Below are 16693 nucleotides of genomic sequence, written 5' to 3'. Positions count from 1 at the left end.
AGGGGGACAATAAAGGTTACTGGGCCTGAGGTGTTTGCTATTGATGGCTAATTCTTAGCCTGATACACATTATGTACTTAGGTTATGTCACCTGAATCTAACACTGGGATTCACAATTCCTTGTTTGCCAGTGTTCCATAACCCAGTTATAGAATGAATACAGAACTTCTTATATAATTTTTCAAATGCTTGTTTTATTGCTAGCTGTGCCATTGGACCTACTTGAGATCCTGGGCTTAGCTAAGTAGGATTTTAGTTTTATATTGTTTGTTATCAAGTTATTATAACAATTTTAGTTAAATATATATTGAACTTAAAATATGTGAGTAAAAGCTATGCTATGCAGCCTAATACTTTACATTAAACCAGAATGTCTTCAAAAATAACTTCTTAGGAAATGTACTTACTTTGTTGTCACTGTTTACTTTATAAATTATAGAAATAATACACCCAGAGAAAGGGTAATTGATAGAGTATAAAACATTAGCAATTGAGAGAATCATGGTCTTTCTACCCCATTCTCATTTCATAGATGGCTTTTGATTTTTCCATTGGTTACCACCATAACACCCTGGCTGGTTTGGCTCAGTGGATTGAGCGTCGGCCTGCAAGCTAAGTGTCGCTGGTTCGATCTTCCAGTCAGGGCACATCAGAGAAGGAAAACTCTGATTCCAAAAAACCTCCGCTGCCTTGCGGCATACCTCTTCAGGGGAAAGGCTAAGGGAGTAAACCCCGACAGAAAATTCGGAGCCGGAGTCCCTAAGGCGGTTTGACGTTGTAGTCAACACCGGCAACTCCTGCGGCGCACCTGAAGCCAAGCTGTATTGACTCCGTCTTTCCCTTGGATCCTTCAGCTGCGAAGAGAGGGGGGGTCTGCTGCATGGGCAACAGCAGACCCTCCATATCACCCTGCCTAGGCTCTGTAGCTTCAGCTTCACTGGAGAGGACACTCCAGCGTCATCGCAAGATGTTGATTCAACACGGGAGGAGACAGATACCGTGTCACTCCCGAGTCGGACTGCACAGCCATTCTCGGCGGTGCAGGTAGACTCTTAAGAAGCTACACCATCGTCTCTCGAGATGGATGGCTGCCGACGACGACGACCACCATAATTCTAAACAACAGACCAGTAGTTCTTAATTTATAGACTCCCTTGTTTGAAAGATAAAGAATTTAACTCATCTACACATACTAACTTTACCTTCCTTTCTGTGTCTCCTCTAAATTTATTGGTTACATTATTACTTTTGGTTATATTGATGATCTTTAAAATGTTAATTAATATACAAAAACCTCTACTTTTTGTTTTGTTTTAGACACTATCTCTTGATTAAAAACTACTACCTTTATGTTACTTTCCATTTTTTCTATTTCTGCTCCACTTTTCACCCTTCAACTTCATTTTTGTGTGTTTCTTTTAAAAAAAGAATTGAGTTGAGAGAGAGACAGAAAGAAGAGAGGAATGAAAGAGAGAGAGAGAGAGAGAGACAGAGACAGAGACAGATTGCCTTGTTGTTAAACCTATTTATGTATTTATTGGTTGTTTCCTTTATGTATCTTGGCTGGAATCGATCTTGCACCCTCTGCATATCAGGATGATGCTCCAACTGAGGTAGATGGCCACGGCTTAATTTTTTTAATATTACCAAGGTTTTGCATTGGTGTTCTGTTCTGTAAATATAGTTATGTATTAAGTGCTTTTTCTATAGTTTTATTCCAAATATTAAAAATAAATTTATATCATGATTATGGATATTGTCTACTACATAATTAAACAATGTGATGAGATCCATGGAGAAATAAATATAATGTTATATCATCAAACTTGTGCTGCTTATAAGAGAATGTTACAAGTGTCAAGGTCAATGGCAATCTCTCTTTAAAAAAAATACCTTGTTATTTTATGTCATAATTTAATGCACTTTGCTTTTGATTCATAATTTTGTTATGCTTTTTTATTTTTAATAAAGATCATATTTGTTTTTCTTTTTTGAGGAAAGGAGCTGTATCATATTAGTATGGTACTTGGGTCTTTTAACTTCTACTTAAATAGTAATATTTGTTAAATAAAATGTATTTTTTAAAATAAATTTACTTGGGATTCTACAACTACTGGTTTTAACTTGTGTCAAACTGTCATTGTTTTAATTGCCCTTTATAGATGTTTCCTTGTTTCTTAGAGGCCATGACTTCTTATTTCCTAGATTCCTTTCCATGTACTGAAGTATATCTTCAAGAATTTTTTTTTTTTTTCATGAAGAGCATATGGTAAGTAAATCTGTGGCCTTATATGTATGAGCATATCTATTTTCGCTTTTTATTGATAGCTTTTCTGGGTATAGAATTCCAGTTTCAATATCATTTTCCTTCAGAACATCAAAGGCATTGCTGCTTGGTCTTCCAGTGTGCAGTCAATCTTCACTCAATATCTTTCTTTAGTTCTAAAAAAATCACCTTTTTTTTATTGATTATTTTCTTCATCCATGTCTTTTTTTCTTTTTTCACCTGGGACATCTAGTAGGTAGATATTGAGCTCTTGGATTACTTCTCTATATTTCTTACTTTAAAAAATCTCGACCCTGGCTGTTGTGGCTCAGTGGATTGAGCATCAGCCTGTGAGCCAAGTGTCACTGGTTCGATTCCCAGTCAGGGCATATGACTAGGTTGCACATCAGGTCCCCAGTTGGGGGCGCAAGTGAGAGGCAACCACACAGTGACGTTTCTCTCCCTCTCTTTCTCCTTTCTCCTCTCTCTAAAAACAAACAAATAAATTATTTTTTAAAAATCTCATATTTCCATTTTATTCTTTTGATGTATTTTTTAAAGCTTTCCCTAATAATTTCTTTTAACACTTAGATTTGTTTTTTAAATCATTTTATTTTTAAAATTTTTAAATTATAGTTGACATTCTATATTATATTAGTTTAGTGTACAGCATAGTGTAGACCATCTTATTTTTTATTTCTAATATTTATTTTAAAAGTTACTTAATTGAGCTTCTATTTTGTAGTAACCTACTCTTATTTTGTAAGCTACTTTGACATATTTTGTACTATTAATCGTAAGATCTGCCTTTCCTCTGAAGTCAGGTATTCCCTGGTCCTTTCCTTCTGTACTGTTGGTTTCCTTAACCAACTGCTGATCCTTGGGTATCTTTTCATATTTGTGAATTAAGCACAGACATGTGTAGCAGAAGACTGTACAATTATAGTGTAGGTGAGCTAAGACAGGAGCATCAGAGCAGGGAAGATTTGAGGAGGAAACCACAGTGGAACTGAGGAGAAAGACCCTAGAAAATTCTTCTTTCCAAAGCTTGGTCCCAGATTTTGATGCTCCTGTTGTCCCAGAGCCAAAGCTGTTCTGTTTTTTTTTCTAGAAATAATGTGACCAATGCAATAGACTTAACTTTGTAAAGTGTCAAGCATTGAGGCAGAACAGAAATAAAACAAGAACAAAAAATAATTAAAAAGATAAAGCCCACTGGTTAAAGACTGGGGAGAGTGTCCTGTCTGCTGATGCTCTGTGGAGTTCTGCTCTAAGTGCAGCTGGCTCCCTGGCTCCACCTGCCTTGTGCTTTTATGCCTTAATGCTGAAAATGTGAAACTGTTCTTACATCGGGGAAAACCTTCTTGACAGTTGCAAGCCTTCTGCAGGGAGTGTTTGGAGCAGGACTGTGCAAGTGCAGTCCATGTGCCTCCCTGGCTGACAGTCTGTCACTCTTGGGGTTAATCCAGCCCCAGCAGCTCAGCATGAGGAAGCCCTGCTGAATAGACCAGAGGCAGAGAAGGCCCTTCAAGAAAGCAACCTTGTCCTCACTCCAGAGCCTGCTTTAAAGAGGGGCCCTGCCATTGGAGGAAGAGACCACATTCTCTCTTGGTCTAAAATAATGCAGAAAATCCTCTCATATTTCAGTAGAGAAATGACACTTTTTTTTTTTTTCCATTTCAGCTCTCAGAGTATAGCAAGTGGCTGGATAAGGTGGTTTCCAGATATCTGCAAGTCATGTGAAGGAGTGAAGTGAAATAATTGGAGCTAGCACTTTAGGTGCACACACTGTTACAGGTTCTTTCAGTGCCTTCAGTCTTCACAGCCTTCAGTCTTCACCGCCTCCTCTGGAGAAGGTATGCCTCCACTTCACATGCATATCAGAGCCAAAATCTGAATGCAGATCTGGCTGGCTTCAGAATGCTCTTTTCCATTAACATCCACATTTATCAAAGTATAGAATACTTGTCAAACACGGCATTAAAATCCCCTTTTGCTACTAAATTAGATGATTTTAGATAAATTAACCTCTTCAGGCATTAGATTTTGTATCAGAAAAATGGGGATAATAATAATATTCTCATTCATGATCTGTTGTGTGTGTTATATGTATATGAGGGTACAGAATTCATTACATGTCTGGTACTAGTACACATTCAATGAATATTTGTTGAATAAATGAATGAAAAGCAATAATAATCTTATCGTCGTCGGCAGCCGTCCGTCTCGAGAGACGATGGTGTAGCTTCTTAAGAGTCTATCTGCACCGCCGAGAATGGCTGTGCAGTCCGACTCGGGAGTGACACGGTATCTGTCTCCTCCCGTGTTGAATCGACATCTTGCGATGACGCTGGAGTGTCCTCTCCAGTGAAGCTGAAGCTACAGAGCCTGGGCAGGGTGATATGGAGGGTCTGCTGTTGCCCATGCAGGAGACCCCCCCTCTCTTCGCAGCTGAAGGGTCCAAGGGAAAGACGGAGTCAATACAGCTTGGCTTCAGGTGCGCCGCAGGAGTTGCCGGTGTTGACTACAACGTCAAACCGCCTTAGGGACTCCGGCTCCGGATTTTCTGTCGGGGTTTACTCCCTTAGCCTTTCCCCTGAAGAGGTATGCCGCAAGGCAGCGGAATAATCTTATAGAACATCTGTTTTCATATATCAGGGTTTCTCAACTTTGGCATTACTAACATTTTAGAGTGTAAACTTCTTTGTTGTAGGGGGCTGGCCTATACATTATAAGATGAGTAGCAGCATCCCTGCCCACTGACCACTAGATGTGAGCAATCCCCATAATTGTTTTAACCAAAAATGTCTCCAGACATTGCCAAATGTTCCCTGGGAAGCAGAATTGCCCAGCTGCGAATCATGCCTTAGAGAGAACCAGCTCTACCTTGGACAGCATAAAAGAGCAATTTGTACATAGTAAGTAGTTTAGACAGTCAACAGTAAACAATTTAAATTTTAGATTTTGTGAGCCACATGGTTTCTGTTGCAACTATTCAACTCTGCCATGGTAGCCCCAAAGCAGCCACAGACACACATGAACTAATGAGTGTTACTGTGTTCCAGTGAAACTTTATTTACAAAACCAGGCTGGCCCATGAGCTGTCATTTGCTGTCCCCTGCAAATGTAGCCTCTTACTAGATATGTCGCACTGTTACAGCCTGGGCCTGGCCTTACATATAGGCAGAAGAGACTTTGTTGACATGTAGGCTGTGAGAAGGGGCCCTGTAAATCCCTCTGCCTCATAGACTAGGTATGGAACCTACAACATTACAAAGGAAGGGGCATCTTCTGGAGAGCCAAGCATGCCTTTGACCAGTATCCTCTTCATAAGAGCACATTCCTGCAAGAAGGCTAGAAACTAAATCTATTTTCAGTGTAAAGCACCTACATGTGAATGAGTTTTTCCTTTCATAGGGATTCTTGATCTTCTCTAGCCACAGGACTTAGAATAATATGAGAGTGAGGCAGGAGAACAGACAGGCATATAAAAATGCACATTAGAGCCCCTGAACACAAATTCATTTGACTTCACAAATCTTCCTATAAAGAACATACTCAGTATAGACTGAAGAGGAAATGGCACAGAAGTCAACTCTATTATTTGGCAAGGGTGTAATTAGGCTTGCCAATGGAACTTTATTAATAAGGAGCACTGAAATCCTTCTTTAAATAGTAGCCTGCAACTATTGTGTCAGCTTCCTGCAGGTTAAAGCATGTCCCTTGTTATCAAGATAATGCTCTACCTGTTTATAGAACATAACAGAACACAAACATCAACCTGCCACAGACACTCTCACAGTGCCTCAGTTAGAACCCTTGCTATGTGCAAGCAAGAGGGTGGTAGATGGAAAGTAAGTAGTCTGAAATAGATTTGTTTGGAATTCTACTTCCTTATTTCATGTAACTCAGATCTACTTCTGACATGGGGTATGCTTTAGTTGTGACACTGCTATTCTAGCTTCCAGTGCAGACTGGGAAGTCAATGAGGTGTAAGTAGCAGTCATGGGAGGATTCAGGAAAAACTCTATAGAGTAGCTGATTTAGCTGCTAGACCAATTTTATCTGTTGATTTACCCCCTTATTTCTGCCTGAAACTTGGTTGTGATGGTTGAAGCGTTTGCATCCACTCTGTAATCAGAAGTCTGTGTTACTGAAAACACTCTAAAGCTGACATTAAGTCATACATACCCTATTCTGGTACATATCATTATAAGGATTGTAAACAAACATCTTTAAGAAGCTATTTTGAAAGTCTTTGCTGTAACACTGCAGTATCTTAAAGATGACCACAAGTTCTTTTTCACTCTTTCCTTAGAGAGGTAGATTCTGTTTCTCTTATCTTAAAATTTGAGCTTGCCCTATGGCCTGTTTTGATCAATGGAAAGTAGCAATAATGTAATTTTTGGGGCTGGGCTTTCCATTACCTGCAGCCTCCACCCTTGCCTCTTAGAACTACCTCTCTTAGAACCCACCTGCCATTCTATGAGAAGCCCAGGCCACATGGCGAGACCACATGGAAAAAAACTGAGACACCCTGATCAACACCCCAGCTGTAAAATCTGCTGAGAGCCAGCACTGATGTCCAGGCAAGTAAATGATTCTTCTGGGATGTTCTGTCTCAGTCAAGACTCCAGATAACTGTATTCTTTGCTAATACCACATCAAGTCAAAGAAACACAAAGATGAGCCCAGTCTTCCACAAAAACATCAGATATGTGAGAGAGTCCTCTTGGATGTATTAGTCCCTCAAGCCTACAGATAATTGAAGCCCCAGCTGATACTACCTGGAACAGAAGAACCACTGGGCTAAACAGAGTCAACCCACAGATATATAGGAAATAATAAATGCTTTTTTTTTTTTTAAGGCACACCAATACGGTGACTGAAAACAGGCTCAATTGAGGGATAGAATTAAGATTGCTGCCCTGTGCAACTAGAAAAGCTGGAAAACATCAGAAAATCTTCAACTCTCAACCACACATAAGTAATTTAGAAATGTGGGGGCCTAATTCTCAACCTAACTGAATATCTTGAAGGCCCTTGAATTGAAAAATAAACATTAAAACTGGCCTAAAGGGCTAACCAACAATGAAACCAGCCCACAAGTCTGCCAGCATGATTGGGAACACATGACATCCCTCCACCCCCAGAAGATAAGATAACTCCTGTTGATGAACTGGTGGTTGAGAATTACACAGCACATGAGGAAATACAATGTAAAGTTTGTAGTACAAACAGTGGTGAAAGAAGGTCACATTCCAGAATGATAGACAATAAAAAAGATGAAAGTGACTTTAAAATTATGTTTAAAAAATTCAAAAAGGATTGTTTGTAAAGTAATAATGAAATGCTACAAAACAGCAAAATAGTTGAACAAATAAGTGAAATTATAGAAATGAAAAAGAAAATAATTCAAAATTTAAAAGTCTCAGATATATATATCTGATACATATATACAAAGAATTAGTGAATTTGAAGCCATATCTGAGAAATCACTTAAAACATAACATAAAGAGCAAAAGAGATACATAGTAGAAAGAAGTTAAAAGACATAGGGGCTATACTGTGGAGTTCCAATACTTGTCCAATGAGGATTCTAAGAAGAGAATATAAAGTGAATGAGGTAGAGTTGTATAATATTTCCAGAAATAAACATCCAAGTCTATAGTTGAAAATCATTGAGTCCCAAATAATATCATTTACTATACAACCAAATTGTTGTGTATATAATTGTGTTTACATATAATTGTGGTTTTTTCAGAAACAAATTTTTTCTTTCTTTCTTTCTTTCATTCATTCATTCTTTCTTCCTTTCTTTCAATTTTTTCCATTGCCATTTAGTCCCCTTTTCCCTGTGACCCCTAAATCACCACATTGTTGTCCATATCCATGAATCTTTTTTCCTTTTTTACTCAATCCCCCTTAGCTATCATCCTGCTCTCTATCTATGAGTCTGTCTCTATTTTACTTGTTAGTTCAGTTTGTTCATTAGATTCCACATATGAGTGAAATCATATGGTATTTGTCTTTCCCTGATTCACTTATTTCACTTAGCATAATATTCTCCAGGTTCATTCATACTGTTGAAAAGGGTAAAATTTTCTTCTTTTTAATGGCTGAATAGTATTCCTTTGTGTACAGGTACCATAGTTGTTTTATCCATTCATCTATTGATGAATATTTGGGCTGCTTCCATATCTTGGTGATTGTCAATAATGCTGCAATGAACATAGGGATGGTTATGTTCTTTCAAATTAGTATTTTGGATTCCTTTGGATATATTCTTAGAAATGGGATCGCTGGGTCAAAAGGCAGATCCATTTTTTATTTTTTGAGCTATCTTCATACTGCTTTCCACAGTGGCTGCACCAATCTGCATTTCCTCCAACAGGGCAAAAGTATCCGCCTTTCTCCACATCTTCATCAGTACTTGTTTGTTGATTTATTGGTGATAGCCATTCTGACAGGTGTGAGATGACATCTCATTGTGGTTTTAATTTGTATTTCTCTGATGATTAGTGTATTTGAGCATCTTTTCATATGTCTTTTGGCCATCTGTATGTCCTTTGAGAAGTGTCTATTCATGTCCTTTGCCCATTTTAAATTTGGGTTGTTTGTTTTATGGTGTTGAGTTTTGTTAAGCTCCTTATAAATATTGGATATAAACCCCTTACCAGATGAATTGGTGAATATACTCTTCCATTCTGTGGGTTGTCTTTTTATTTTGTTGATGTTTTCCTTTGCTGTGCAGAAACATTTTTGTTTGGTGTAGTTCCATTTGTTTATTTTTTTCTTTTGTTTTTCTTGCCTAAGGAGATATATCCTATGTTTTCTTCTAGGATTTTTAGATCTAACATTTAAGTCTTTAATCCATTTTGAATTTATTCTTGTGTGTGGCTTAAGAAGGTGGTCTAGTTTCATTTTTCTGCATGTATCTGTCGAATTTTACCAACACAATTTATTGAATAAACTCTCTTTAGCCCATTGTCTGTGGTTGCTTCCTCTGTCAAATATTGACTATAAGTGTGTAAGTTTATTTCTGGGCTCTCTATTCTGTTCCATTGATCTATGTGTCTGTTTTTATACCAGTACCACACTATTTTGATTACTATGGCCTTATAGTATAGTATGATATTAGGTAGTGTGATTCCTCCAACTTTGTTCTTTCTCAAGATCACTGCTGTTATAAGGGGTCTTTGTGGTTCCATATAAATTTTTGAAATATTTGTTCTAGTTCTGTGAAATATGTCTTTGAAATAGTGACAGGAATTGCATTGAACCTATAAATTGCTTTGGGTAATATGGACATTTTGAAGAAGTTAATTCTTTCTATCCATGAACATGATATGTGCTTCCACTTATTTGTGTCTTCTTCAGTTTTTTTCTTCAGTTTCTTATAATTTTCTAAGTACAGGTCTTTTACATCCTTGGTTAGGTATTTTATTATTTTTGAAGCAATTGTGAATGGGATTTTTTTTTAATTTCCCTTCCTGTTAGTTCATTATTGGCATATAAAAATGCAACTGATTTCTGGATATTAATTTGTATCAAGAATTCATTTATGAGATCTAGTAGTTTCTTGGTGGAATCATTGGGATTCTCTATGTATGGTATCATGTCATCTGGAAATAATGACACTTTTACTTCTTCCTTTCCAATTTGGATGCCTTTATTTCTTCTTCTTTTCTGATTGCTGTGGCTAGGACTTTGGGTACTATGTTGAATAACAGAGGTAAAAGCAGATATCTCTGTCTTGTTCCTGATCTTAAAGGGTGCTCTTGTAGTTTTTGCCCATTGGGTATAATGCTGGTAATGGATTTGTCATATATGGGCTTTGTTATGTTTAGTTATGTTCCCTCTATTCCCACTTTGCTGAGAGTTTTTATCATAAATGAATGTTGGATTTTTTCAAATGCTTTTTCTGCATCTATTGATATGATCAAGTGGTTTTATCCTTCATTTTATCTATGTGGTGAATCACATTCCTTGACTTGCAAATATCATACCAACCTTGCATTCCAAGAATAAGTCCACTTGATCATGGTGTATAATCTTTTTGATGCATTGCTGTATTCGGTTTGCTAATATTTTGTTGAGGATTTTAGCATATATGTTCATCAGGGACATTGGATTATAATTTTCCTTTTTTTGAAGTGTTTTTGTCTGGTCTCGGAATTAGGGTAATTCTGGCCTTGTAAAATGAGCTTGGGAGCCTTCCATCTTCTTGAAGTTTTTGAAATAGTTTGAGAAAGAGAAGTGTTAGTTCTTCTCAGAATATTCGGTAAAGTTCACATATGAAGCCACCCAGTACAGGGCTTTTGTTTGTTGGGAGATTTTTTTATTACTGCTTCAATGTCACTAGGTGTAATCTCTCTTCCTCTGATTCTTCCTGATTTGGTGTGAGAAGATTGTATGCTTCAAGGAATTTGTCCATTTTGTCCAGTTTGTCCAGTTTGTTGTTCATAATATTTTCTTACGATATTTTGTATTTCTTTGGTGTCAGTTGCTATTTCTCCTCTTTCATTTCTGATTTTATTTATTTGGGTCCTCTCTCTTTTTTTTCTTGATGAGTCTATCTAAAGGTTTGTCAATCCTGTTTGTATTTTTAAAGAACCAGCTCTTGGGTTCATTGATTGTTTGTATCATATTTTTGGACTGTTTTATTTATTTCTTCTCTAATCTTTATTATTTCCTTCCTTCTACTCACTTAGGGCTTTATTTGCAAGATCTTATAAATCTAAAGTTAGGTCATCTATTTGAGCTTTTTCTTTTCTTTCTTTCTTTTCTCTTTTCTTTTGAGACAGGCCTGCAATGTTATCAGTTTCCCCCTTAGGATTGATTGCTTTCCCTGTGTCCCATAGATTTTTGATTGCTTTGTTCTGATTTTCATTTGAGAAATAAACTAATTTTCATATCTTTTTTTTTTTTTTTTGTAATTTCTACCAATGATGGAGCTGGATCTTTGGTCTATTTTCTCCATTTTCTCTGACCCTTTCCCCCATATCTATGCCTTTCCTCACTGTGTCTCCCATATCAGGAATGCTCAGTTTTATCTCCAATGACTGGCAGAGCTTTAGCACCTTCTAGAAGCCTCCTCTGACCATCCCAGAGCAATGCCTCCACTTTTTCTAAAAGTTTACAGAACTGAAGTCTGATCACTTATTTGGCTCTTAGTCCATTGGATTTTAATGAGCTCTTTGGGAGTTCTTTCAGGTTGAGGGCCTCAGGCCGTTTCTCTCTAGGCTCCCCAGTGACTTAATTTGTTCTCAATAAATGTTAGTTAATTAGTTGATGGTTAACCCTCTAAAGATTTATGACTCATTTTTTGAAAAATAAAAAATAGAGCAATGGGAAAGTGTGTTGACAGCTTTTAGAAAAGCATGATGTTACTACTGCTGTACCTCCATAAGAATGACAAATATCTCTACTATTACTACCATACTACCACCGCTACTATTAGTACCACTATTACTGCTAATGTCCAACAAAGTTCTCAAAGTAAAAAACAAAAGGTTTGAGTAGAGTTGTCCAGTGGAACTGTAGATAAAGAGGACTACAGTTGGTGGTTGTGAAAGCAGGAAGAGGGGAGAGTTCTGGAAAGGCAGGGGAAAAATGAAAGGAGTAAGACTGGAGAAGAGAGAATGCTGGGAGAGGAAGAAGAGGACTGATAGTCACTCCCTGATGGAGTAGAATGCTTGGAATAACAAAAACAAAATGAGGCAAAAACACAAAAATGGTGTAATACAATTTATTCCCATGGAATGGAAGACATTTAAGCCCCTCAGTCTTATATGGAAGACACGGAGGCTGCTTGCCCAAGAGAAAGCCAAATGAATGGTTCAGAGAAACAGTATTTTCAAGTTCACAAAACCACTTCCTTAGAGATGTAGCTTCATTCTTTCAGTGACCCAAGTTTACTAGAATAATTGAAAACTACTTCAGAGGTCACAGAGGCCAAGATCCTTCTCAGGGTACAGTCTTACATCAGTCCAGCTTGGATGAGAACTAGAGCTTTGTTTATTTGGCAGTTTGTGCTAAGCCAGGAGCTGACTATTTTGACCCTTTCCTCCAGCATGATGAAGCTAGAGAAATACCTGCACTGATATCAATCACCAAAACCACCAATAGATTTGTTGCAAGCATAAATCCTTAATCACTGACCAACTGGGTTAATTTCCATAGCCTTTAATTTTTTTTACCATTTTCAAAGGAAAAATATCTTTAATCCAAAATTTCTCTAATATCCAGGATAAAGTTTCAATCATTTTATTCTTTCAAAGTCAGAACATTCTTTTCTTGGTTAATTTATTAACTAAGTTTTCTATATTATGTGTGATGGCCCTTGATTAAAAATATCTTGTTGAGCACATTAATCTGTCTAGTTGCTGACTTTCAACTTCCTGGATCAATCAATCACAAAGCACCCTAATTCTTCATGACTTGTCCTAAATTATATTTGATACCAGTTCAACCTTATCTTTAATAAGTTCACCTGGGTAATTTGCATATAACAAACAAATTAGGTCTTTCAATGATTATTTATAGGGTGCCAAACTCATACATAAATCTAGAAATAATCTACCACTAGAAGCCTTCTGGCTAAATGGAGAACTGAACCTAATAAACAAATTAAGTTAATTCCTTCTCTCAAATTCAATTTGTTTTTTTATAACTATACAGTTCCATTTGTCATCTACAATTAACAGTTAAATTTAAATCAGGAATAAACTCATGTGACTGTTTTGGATGGCTTGGCATTAATATTTTGAGTATTTGACCAAGTGATCACAGATTTGTGGTGTTTCTCTGTTTTAATTTAATGGTTCAGATGTAAGTATACATGTGGAATGGGACAGAATAGAGCCATAGGGGATATAGATTGTCCATCTAGCTCTGACAGAGACTCTGTTAGTTTTTGGTAATATGTCAACATTCCCTCAACTTCCTCACTCTAAACTGAAGGGAAAGTGGTCTGTGGACAAGCTCCAAATAGTCTGTAAACTCTTGAAATAACACGCATTTTTAGCATGTTTGGGTATTCTTTTTCCTTTTAGAGAAATTTCCAAACTTTAATTAACCTATTTCTAACATCAAAGGCTTAAGAAATTCCAGATTAGAGTATATTCCATTCCTATTTCAGTATTTACATAATAAAATTTTATTATAATTTTATATTCTCAAGGGAGATTTCTATCTTTCAAGAAGTCAGAGTTTAACGTACCTGACTTTACTCTCTAAATTGAGTGCACCTACAAATTGGGTATGAGAAAGGATTGACTTTTGACAAAGTATCCTGGGATAATTAGCCATATGAAGAAAAGTTAAATCCCTACCTCACACCATATTTAAAAAGTTTCAGAAATATTAAAAACCTAAATGTAAAAAGCTGAAACTGAAAACTTTGAGAAGACATTCAAGAATATCCAGTACAAAAGTATTTCCAAAATAAGACAAAAATTACATCATAGAGAAAAACATGGATAAATTTTTACTATGCTATAGTTGTGAACTTCTATATTTTCAAAGACTTCTGAACAAATTTTAAAAACATACCAGAAACTAAAATAAATTATTTAAAAAACCTGAAACTCACAAAATATTAATATTTTGAATATATTAACATTTTCCCTTTTTTACATTAATAAGAAAAAAATCAGAAATTAGAAAATGAGAATAAAGTACAAAGAACTAACATAAGGCAGGGGTACTGTGACTGGCCTCTAGTATTCACATCCCTTCATGCTCAAACATACCCTGCCATTTCTACAGCCCGTATTATTTTGCTATTAATTTTCAAATTTATTCTATGCCACTTGTATGGTTATCTATATCATCTGGACAAATTTTTGTTGTTAAATTTCTTGACATAAGTACTATGTTTTAAACTTTTAAGTATATCTATCAGACAGTCCCTAGCTCATCACTAGATACCTAGGAATACCTCAATAAGTACTATATATATATTGGGCTGGCCCAAAAGTATGTTTAGTTTTTTCCATAAAATAAAGGACACATTTTTCAATTTCAGCAATAACTTTATTCATTTGGAAGTTTTGAGTATGTCAGTTATCTCCCGCTATTGGCTTCTAGTGGGTAGAGGCCAGAAGTGTTGCTAAACATCTTCCAATGTACAAAATAGCCCCACAGCAAAGAATTATTTGCTCAAAATGTCAGTAATACCAAGAAACTTCTCAAGCCATTTTTGACACATTTAGTCACAGCACCTTCTCCATACACTGAACAAATCTTTTGTGTGTGTTTCAGTTGCATTTTTACCTTTCTTGAAACAATAAAGCATAATGTGCTGAAAATGTTGCCTATCTTCTTCCATCTTCAATATTAAAATGGCTACACAAAAATTCACTAATTTTGATGTTTTTTAAAAATATGTATGCTAATATGACAGCTGGCACAATACAATCTAACAAAATTGTTCTGAATAAAGTTAAAGACACCTAAGCACTACTAGAGCCCTAGTAAGGAAAAAACTAAACAAACTTTTTGGCCATCCCAATACAGCTGTCTGTCTGTTCCTTGTATCTGTGAGTCGCTTCTATTTTGTTTGTTTGTTTATTTCACATATAAATGAAGTCATATAGTATTTATCTTTCTCTGACTGGCTTACTTCACTTAACATAATACTCTCCAGGTTGATCCAAGCTGTCGCGAGGGGCAAGATTTCCTTCATTTTTATAGCTGAGTAGTATTCCATTGTGTAAATGTAGCACAGCTTTTTTATTCACTCATCTACTGATGGACACTTGGGTTGTTTCTATAGCTTGGCTATTGTAAATAATACTACGATGAACATAAGGATGCATACATTCTTTTGAATTAGTATTTCAGGTTTCTCTGGATAAATTCCCAGAAGTGGAATCACTGGGTAATAAAGCAGTCTCATTTTTAATTTGTTGAGGTAACTCCACACTACTTTCCACAGTGGCTGCTCAACTCTGCATTCCCACCAACAGTGTACAAGTGTTCCCTTTTTCTACATCTTTGCCAGCACTTGTTTGTTTATTTATTGATGATAGCCATTCTGACTGGTGTGAAGTGGTATGTCATTGTGGTTTTAATTTGTACCTCTCTGATGGCTAGTGATGTTGAACATTCTTTCATATGCCTATTGGCCATCTATATGTCCTTTTGGAGACGTCTCTATTCAGGTCTTTTATCCATTTTTAAATGGACTTTTTTTTGGTGTTGAGTTTTATAAGTTCTTCATAAATTTTGGGTATGAACCCCTCATCAGATATACCATTGGAAAATATGTTCTCCCATTCAGTGGGTTGTCTTTTCATTTCGCTGATGGTTTTCTTTGCTGTGCAATGAACTCTCAAGTCATTCTGTGTGTCTTCCTTTCCAGATTCTTGACCATCCACAACTTCATTGAGGTATTGCTGATAAATCTTATTAAAAGATACTTTCAGATCACTCCTCAACCCCTTTTTAACTTCTGGTGTGAAGATCTCTATTTTTCTTAAATTTTGAAAAGCATCACAATCAGTTTCTCCACAGAGTCATATTGGTTCTTCTATTTCAATCTTTGATAACCTCTTGTCTAGAAAGAGCCATGGGTAATTTTTCCTCTGTCAGTGCAAGTTCTAATACTGGATTCAATGAAGTTAAAGGCTTTTGGTCCTCTTTGGCTGTATCTTGTAACCACATCTTTTATTATTTCCTTCTACTTCTTTTTTTTTTTTTTGCAACTTCACTATGCTTCAAATTTTTAAAAAAATTTTCCACCAACAGGTTTGTGTCCTCCAACAGCTGTCACTTCTGGAGAATCTCTGACTTCAGAATGTCCATGTCTTTGCTCAGGTTTAAACTCATGTTTCTCTTTATGGCTTCTTGGGTGAAGCTTTTCCCAGCCTGGTGCAGTGAACCCATGTGAACTGCGAGCCCCAGTACTTGATGACAATACTAACAAGGGCACTTCCAGTGGAAGCTGAGGTGAGCCACTTTTTAAAATATCTAATCATCTCTAAAATCAAGATTCACATTACAATCTATGGTATTTGACAGCATTCAAGACATAATTTGCTTTTAACTACACAAGCATGAACTTGGTTATCACTATCATCAGTTTAATTGAATTATGGGCCCTTTCAGCACTAAATTTACTGAGCTTAATTGTCATTTAAATATATCTTAAAATATTACCCTATGAGTTGACATTGATACAAAAATTATAGTAAGGGCAGAAGTCTTGGAAACAAAGTAATGGGACAAAAAAGCAACTACTCATCATTGGCAAATGGTCACAATTCTACATCTTGAAAAATGAATACCAAGTGCTTTGTGGGGTTCAGAAAGAAAGGGACCCAGACTGCATGAATCTGTGAAAAATTTTGTCCCTGAGATATGTGCAAAAAGTCCGTTTAACATAGGCCATGCAGTATAACCCAAGGCAAGATAAATTGC

The 16693-nt window shown here is 36.4% G+C and overlaps 1 pseudogene; it reads right to left on the bottom strand.

The window, feature by feature from the left end:
- The window catches only part of LOC150021877 (pre-mRNA-splicing factor 18 pseudogene), a 39685-nt pseudogene extending 23607 nt beyond the window's left edge, over positions 1–16078 (bottom strand).
- Positions 16079–16693: the final 615 nt, after the last annotated feature.

The sequence above is a fragment of the Furipterus horrens genome, unplaced genomic scaffold (assembly GCF_987537825.1).
Source record: "Furipterus horrens unplaced genomic scaffold, mFurHor1.1.pri manual_scaffold_1, whole genome shotgun sequence".
NCBI lineage: Eukaryota > Metazoa > Chordata > Mammalia > Chiroptera > Furipteridae > Furipterus > Furipterus horrens.
This window is presented reverse-complemented; position numbering and strand designations above follow the sequence as displayed.